This window comes from Gorilla gorilla, chromosome 13 (assembly GCF_029281585.2).
Source record: "Gorilla gorilla gorilla isolate KB3781 chromosome 13, NHGRI_mGorGor1-v2.1_pri, whole genome shotgun sequence".
Taxonomy (NCBI): Eukaryota; Metazoa; Chordata; class Mammalia; order Primates; family Hominidae; genus Gorilla; species Gorilla gorilla.
In genome coordinates this window covers 109,783,544-109,791,790 of record NC_073237.2, presented here as the reverse complement: position 1 = coordinate 109,791,790, position 8,247 = coordinate 109,783,544, and positions in this window count along the sequence as shown.

Below are 8,247 nucleotides of genomic sequence, written 5' to 3'. Positions count from 1 at the left end.
CAACAGGACTTAAAAGAATGTTCCAATTTCTGAGAGTTGCTTCACCAATAAAGAAGTTGAATTAGTTATAAAATAGTTATACCTTCTCTTCTCTGCCTAAGTCTTCAGATAAAATAAGCAAATGGAAGGCAAACCCTGCCTTGTCCTCATCCCCACCACTAACCATTAGGAATTCGGTTTGCTCCAGTGGACAGGTCTGAGGGTAGGCTAATAAGAAGTGAAGAAAATTGTAGGCCAGGCACGGTGGCTCATGCCTGTAATCCCAGCACTTTGGGAGGCCAAGGCAAGCAAATCACCTGAGGTCAGGAGTTCGAGACCAAACTGGCCAACATGGCGAAACCCTGTCTCTACTAAAAATACAAAAATTAGCCAGGTATGGTGGCAAGCACCCTGTAATCCCAGCTACTCGGGAGGCTGAGACAGGAGAATCACTTGAACCCAGGAGGCGGAGGTTGCGGTGAGCCAAGATGGTGCCACTACACTCAAGCCTAGGCAACAGAGTGAGACTCCGCCTCAAAAAAAAAAGAAAGAAAATTGTAAATTTTTTAAACCCAGCCCACATAAGTCATTCTGCAATGCAACGCACATTCAAGAAATAATTATTTTCAGGGAAACAGCCCACATAACACCTTGTTGATTCCTCTCCCTATGAAGATTCAGCTAAGTATAGCTCAGTCTAGTAACACAAATGATGTCATATACTTTTGATTTGGCTTGGAAAAGAGGAGGCCTGAGTAGGCAGCAAATTTAGCTTTCTAATTTGGCCTGTTTGAAGACAACGTTTTGAAGGAGTCGAACATTTAATCTGTCTTTCCTGTATGAACTGTACTTAGGGGAACCAAATAATTGATGAGTGAGAAGTTTCTCTTTAGAAAAAGATCTCAGGATTCTCTTGGCTATGAGGGCTCTTTTTTGGTTCCACATGGAATTTAAAGTAGTTTTTTCTAATTCTGTGAAAAGAGTTAATGGTAGCTTTATGGGGATAGTGTTGAATCTAAATTACTTTGGGCAGTATGGCCATTTTCACGATATTGATTCTTCCTATCCATGAGCATGGAATGTTTTTCCATTCGTTTGTGTCCTCTTTTATTTCCTTGAGCAGTGGTTTGTAGTTCTCCTTGAAGAGGTCCTTCACATCCCTTGTAAGTTTTATACCTAGGTATTTAATTCTCTTTGTAGCAATTGTGAATGGGAGTTCACTCATGATTTGGGTGTTTGTCTATTATTGCTGAATAGGAATGCTTGTGATTTTTGCACATTGATTTTGTATCCTGAGACTTTGCTGAAGTTGCTTATCAGCTTAAGGAGATTTCGGGTTGAGACGATGGGGTTTTCTACATATCCAATCATGTCTTCTGCAAACAGAGACAATTTGACTTCTCTCTTCCTATTTGAATACCATTTATTTCTTTCTTTTGCCTGATTGCCCTGGCCAGAACTTCCAATACTATGTTGAATAGGAGTGGTGAAAGAAGGCATCTTTGTCTTGTGCTGGTTTTCCAAGAGAATGCTTCTAGTTTTTCCCCATTCAGTATGATATTGGCTGTGGGTTTGTCATAAACAGCTCTTATTATTTTGAGATATGTTCCATTAATACCTAGTTTATTGAGAGTTTTTAGCATGAAGGGGTGTTGAATTTTGTTGAAGGCCTTTTCTGCATCTATTGAGATAATCATGTGGTTTTTGTCATTGGTTCTGTTTATATCCTAAGCAAAAAGAACAAAGCTGGAAGCATCATACTACCTGACTTCAAACTATACTACAAGGCTACAGTAACCAAAACAGCATGGTACTGGTACCAAAACAGATATATAGACCAATGGAACAGAACAGAGGTCTCAGAAATAACACCACACATCTACAACCATCTGATCTTTGACAAACCTGACAAAAACAAGCAATGGCGAAAGGATTCCCTATTTAATAAATAGTGTTGAGAAAACTGGCTAGCCATATGCAGAAAACTGAAACTGGACCCCTTTCTTACACCTTATACAATAATTAACTCAAGATGGATTAAAGACTTAAACATAAGACCTAACACCATAAAAATCCTAGAAGAAAACCTAGGCAATATCATTCAGGACATAGACATGGGCAAAGACTTCATGACTAAAACACCAAAAGCAATGGCAACGGAAGCCAAAATTGACAAATGGGATCTAATTAAACTAAAGAGCTTCTGCACAGCAAAAGAAACTATCATCAGAGTGAACAGACAATCTATAGAATGGGAGAAAATTTTTGCAATCTATCCATCTGACAAAGGGCTAATATCCAGAATCTACAAAGAACTGAAACAAATTTACAAGAAAAAAACAAACAATCCCATCAAAAAGTGGGGCAAAGGATATGAACAGCCACTTCTCAAAAGAAGACATTTATGCAGGCAACAAACATATAAAAAAAAGCTCATCATAACTGGTCACTAGAGAAATGCAAACCAAAACCACAATGAGATACCATCTCAGGCCAGTTAGAATGGTGATCATTAAAAAGTCAGGAAACAACAGATGCTGGAGAGGATGTGGAGAAATAGGAATGCTTTTGCACTGTTGGTGGGAGTGTAAATTAGTTCAACCATTGTGGAAGACAGTATGGTGATTCCTCAAGGATCTAGAACCAGAAATACCATTTGACCCAGCAATTCCATTACTGGGTATATACCCAAAGGATTATAAATCATTCTACTATAAAGACACATGTGCACGTATGTTTATTGCAGCACTGTTCACAATAGCAAAGACTTGGAACCAACCCAAATGCCCATTGATGATAGACTGGATAAAGAAAATATGGCACATATACACCATGGAATACTATGCAGCCATAAAAAAGGACGAGTTCATGTCCTTTGCAGGGACATGGATGAAGCTGGAAACCATCATTCTCAGCAAACTAACACAAGAACAGAAAACCAAACACTGCATGTTCTCACTCATAAGTGGGAGTTGAACAGTGAGAACACATGGACACAGGGACGGGAACATCACACACTGCGGCCTGTCAGGGGTTGGGGGGCTAGGGGAAGGATAGCATTAGGAGAAATACCTAATGTAATTGACGGGTTGATGAGTGCAGCAAACCACCATGGCACATGTATACCTAAAGTAACAAACCTGCACGTTCTGCACATGTACCCCAGAACTTAAAGTATAATTAAATAAATAAATAAATAGAGGCTTGGGCCTGGGTCACTCTCAGGCCCAAGCCAGAGTTCCGCTTTCAGTGTGACACTGAGGACCTCCAAGGTCTGCTCTCCAGTAAAACTAGTGGGAATTGTTTAAAAAACAAAACAAAACAAAAACAAACATTTAAAAACTCTGGAAATGGCCCTAAGGGCATACCACAAATGAAGAAATATTTGTTCAAGAAAAATCTACAAAAACTCAGAATTACAAGAATCTGAGGTATGTGAACCAAGACCCATGCCCTCTCTGTCCTCCCACCTTCAATTCAGTGAGGCAAAAACTACACTTCAGGCTGCTTCAGCCTAGAACACAGGGCTGCCTCTCCCCTCAGCTATCTTCCCAGGAGGGACGAGATGTCAGCATTTCTCATCCTTCCCCACTACTTGTTGCTACAGGCAAAGTTCCAGGTGAGTACAGCTGATATAAATGCAACCTCCACTTGTGGAAACAGGCTCTACCTTGGGCAAGGTACCATTGAAAATACTAGGGCTCTGATTGAGTTTGCCCCAGTTCATGGGCGGAGTTCCATGCTGAGAGGCAAGCCAAGAAGACCTGTGACTGCTACCTCTCCCATCATCTACCAAGCACTCAGAATCTAACATGGGGGTGTCACTCAGGAAGAAGCACATCATTGTTCCCACGCCCACCACCAGGACTTTGGCTCAGAGATTTCCTCAGATGCAGATGTAAGTCGTAGAACAGAGAAATTTGGGAAACTCTTAAGTATATGGAAATTAAACAACACACTCTTAAACAACCAATGGATTTTTTAAAAATCATCAAAAGGGAAAAGAGAAAATACTTTGAGGTAAATGAAAATGAAGATATATCAAAACTTACAGGATACAGCTAAAACAGTACATAGAGGGATATTTATAGCTATAAATGACTATCTTACAAAAGAAGAAAAGACCTCAAATCAGCAACCTTATACCACCATAAGACATTGGAAAAGAAGAGCAAACTACACCTAAAGCAAGCAGAAGGAAGGTAATAAAGATTAGAGTGAAAATTAATAAAATCAAGACTTTTTTAAAAAACAGAAAATCAATGAAAACAAAACTGTTTCTTTGAAAAGATAAATAAAATTAACAAACTACCTAATTGACCAAGAAAAAAAGAAAGATGACTCACATTACTAGAACCAGATATAAAAGAGGGGACATGACTACCAACATTTAAAGGATTAAAAGAAATACTACAAGTCGGCTGGGCGCGGTGGCTCACGCCTGTAATCTCAGCACTTTGGGAGGCCAAGGCGGGTGGATCACCTGAGGTCAGGAGTTCAAGGCCAGCCTGGCCAACATGGTAAAACCCTGTCTCTACTAAAAATACAAAAATCAGCCAAGCGTGGTGGCAGGTGCCTGTAATCCCAGCTACTCGGGAGGCTGGGGCAGGAGAATCACTTAAACCAGGGAGGTGGAGGTTGCAGTGAGCCAAGATCATGCCATTGCACTCCAGCCTGGGCAACAAGAGCAAAACTCCATCTGAAAAAAAAAGAAAAAGAAAAAGAAATACTACAAGTAAATACTAATAAATTCTAATAAAATGCTAATAACTTCAACAAGTGAGACGAAATGGACAAATTCCCAGAAACACACAAACTACAGAAACTGATTCAAGAAGAAATAGGGCCAGGTGTGATGGTTCACGCCTGTAATCCAGTACTTTGGGAGGCTGAAGCAGGTGGCTCATCTGGGCTCAGGAGTTCAAGACCAGCCTGGGCAATATGAAACCCTGTCTCTACCAAAAATACAAAAAATTAGCCAGGCATGGTGGCTCACGCCTGTAGTCCCAGCTACTCAGGAGGCTGAGGTGGGAGGATCACTTTAGCCTTGGAGGTGAAAGTTGCAGTGAGCCAGGATCGTGCCACTACAGTCCAGCCTGGGTGACAGAGTGAGACCCCATCTCCAAAGAAAAAAAAAAGAAGAAGAAGAAGAACAAGAAATAGGCAATCTAAATAGGCTTATATCAATAAAGAGATTGAACGAATAATCAAAAACACTACCCACAAAGAAAAGCCCAGCCCCAGATTGCCTTACTGGTAACTTCTACCAAACATTTAAAGAATTAATATAAGGCCAGGCATGGTGGCTCACTCCTGTAATCCCAAAACTTTCGGAGGCCGAGGCAGGCAGTCACTTGAGAAGTTCAAGGCCGGCCTGGCCAACATGGGGAAACTCCATCTCTACTAAAAACTGTAAAAATAAGCCAGGTGTGCTGGTAGACACCTGTAATCCCAGCTACTCAGGAGGCTGAGGCAGGAGAATCACTTGAACCCAGGAGGCAGAGGTTGCAGTGAGCCGAGACCACACCACTGCACTCCAGCTTGGGCAACCGAGCAAGACTCTGTCTCAAAAAAGAAAAGAAAAGGACTAATAACGCTACCACTCCTCACAAACTCCTCCAAAAAACTAAGAGAAAGAAATACTTCTCAACTCCTTCTATGAGGTCCTCATACCAAAACTAAAGACATCACAAGAAGACTACAGACCAATTTCTCTTATGATATGGATGCAAAAATATCCTAGCAAATTGAATCTAACAACATATAAAAATAACTAGACAACATGATCAAGTAGGATTTATCCCAGGAACACAGATTGGCTTAACATCCAAAATTCAATTAATGTAATATACCATATCAATAGAAGAAAAACCAGCCGGGCACAGTGGCTCACGCCTGTAATCCCAGCACTTTGGGAGGCCAAGGTGGGTGGATCACGAAGTCAAGAGATCAAGACCATCTTGGTCAACCTGGTGAAACCCCATCTCTACTAAAAATACAAACATTAGCTGGGCGTAGTGGCACGTGCCTGTAGTCCCAGCTGCTTGGGAGGCTGAGGCAGGAGAATCACTTGAACCCGGGAGGCGGAGGTTGCAGTGAGCCAAGATCGCACCATTGCACTCCAGCCTGGGTGACAGAGCAATACTCCGTCTCAAAAAAAAAAAAAAAGAAAAGAAAAGAAAAACCAAAAATACATGATCATCACAATATCACAATAGATGCAGAAAAAGCATTTACAAAATCCTATGCCTTTTCATGATTACAAACAAACAAACAAACAAAACACACACACGCACTCAACAAACTAGGCATAAAAGGGAACTCAAGATTGGGTATACCGTGGCTCACACCTATAATCCCACCAGTCTGGGAGGTTGAGACAGGAGGATCACTTCAGCCCAGGACTTTGGCAACATCGCAAGACCTTGTCTCTACTAAAAATAAAAACAAAAAAATTAACCAGGCATGGTGGTGCACTTGTGGTCCCAGCTGAGGTGGGAGAATCACCTCAGCCCAGGAGGTCAAGGTTGCAAGCAATGAGCTATAACCGTGCTACTGCACTGCAGCCTGCGCAACAGAGTGAGACCCTGTCTCAAAAACAAAAAAAAAGAAAAAGGAAAAAGGTAGTGCCAAGCATAGTGGCTCACGCTTGTAATCCCAACACTTTGGGAGGCCAAGGCAATAGGAGCACTTGAGCCCAGGAGTTCAAGACCAGCCTGGGCAACAAAGTGAGACCCCATCTCTACAAAAAATACAACAAAGTAGCCAGGCATGGTGGCACACACCTGTAGTCCCAGCTACTCAGGAGGCTGAGCTGGGAGGATGGCCTGAGCTCTGGGAGGTCAAGATTGTAGTGAGCCATGATGGTGCCACTGCACTCCTGCCTAGGCAACACAGTCTGTCAAAAAAAGAAAAGAAAAGAAGGAAGGAAGGAAAAGAAAAGAAAGAAAGAAAGCGAGAGATTAAAAAAAGAGAGAGAGAGAGGAAGGAAGGAAGGAAGGGAGGAAGGAAGGAAGGAAAGAAAAGAAAAGAAGAAAACAGGGAACTCAGTATAATAAAGTGCTTCTATGAAAAACTCAAAGTGAACATCATACTTAATGGTGAAAGACTGAATGCTTTGCCCTAAGATCAAAAATAAAACAAGGATGTCTACTCTCTTCATTTCTATTCAACATTGTACTAGAGGTTCTAGCCAGGACAACTAAGCAAGAAAAAGAAATTAGAAGCATGAAGATTAAAAGGAAAGAAACAAAAACATCTCTATTTGCAGATGATATAATCTTGTATATAGAAAATCCTAAGAAGAGCTTCCAGATAGCTGAACACATGGAGATTCCTGGAGGGTGGCGTGCCCAGTGAAAGCATGGAAGCCCCTTCCCCGATACCTCGACCTACACATCTCTTCATCTGTATCCTTTGTAGTATAATAAACCAGCAAGTGGGCAGGTGCAATCTTAGTTCCTGCTGGATGAAAGGAATGATAAGCCAAAAACGATTTGGGCTGCATGTCAGAAGCCATCTTTCCCCACTTTGCCTGCAGGAGCATCACATTAGAAAAACACACTTCACTCATGAAGGGGAAGCCTCAGGACCATGTGACCATCCTGAAGTCACCTTGACATGTTAGGGATGAATTTAGAAGAGGACAATGATGGGGTTCAGGACATGCAACCCCAAAATATGGCACCTTGGCATTTGAAAACATGGCAGAACCAGGAAGGTCACTCTCATCATTCCCTCTTCTCCCCAAAACAAGTTTCTCATTTTGAGAGGGACCCTCCCTATACCTAAAGGAAAGGAATATCCTTAGCTCTGAAGACACAAGAGACACAAAGAAGAATCTACACAAACACGCCTTGCTAAGTTCCCCCAGTTTATTACCATTAGAGCATACTCTTTTGTCCTCCAGTCATATTTCTCCACAACTGTCTACTCTCCATCAAACAGCATAAAAATACCCAGGTTTCCCTGTGTTTTTGTCTTCACTTCCATAGGAAGGCTCCCATGTCATGTAAAACTTATATTAAATAAACATGTGTGCTTTTCTCTTGCTAATCTGTCCTTTGCTATAGATATCTCTGTCATTAACCTAGCAATATGTGAGAAAAGAAATCTTTCCTCTGTCCCCAACAACACTATCAATAAAGGCGAAACACTCCAAAAAAGAAAAAGAAAATAATAAGAAATCCACTAAAAAACTACCAAAACTAAGTAACAAGGTAAGTAATGTTGCGGGATACATGATCAATATACAAAAATCAGGCAAAG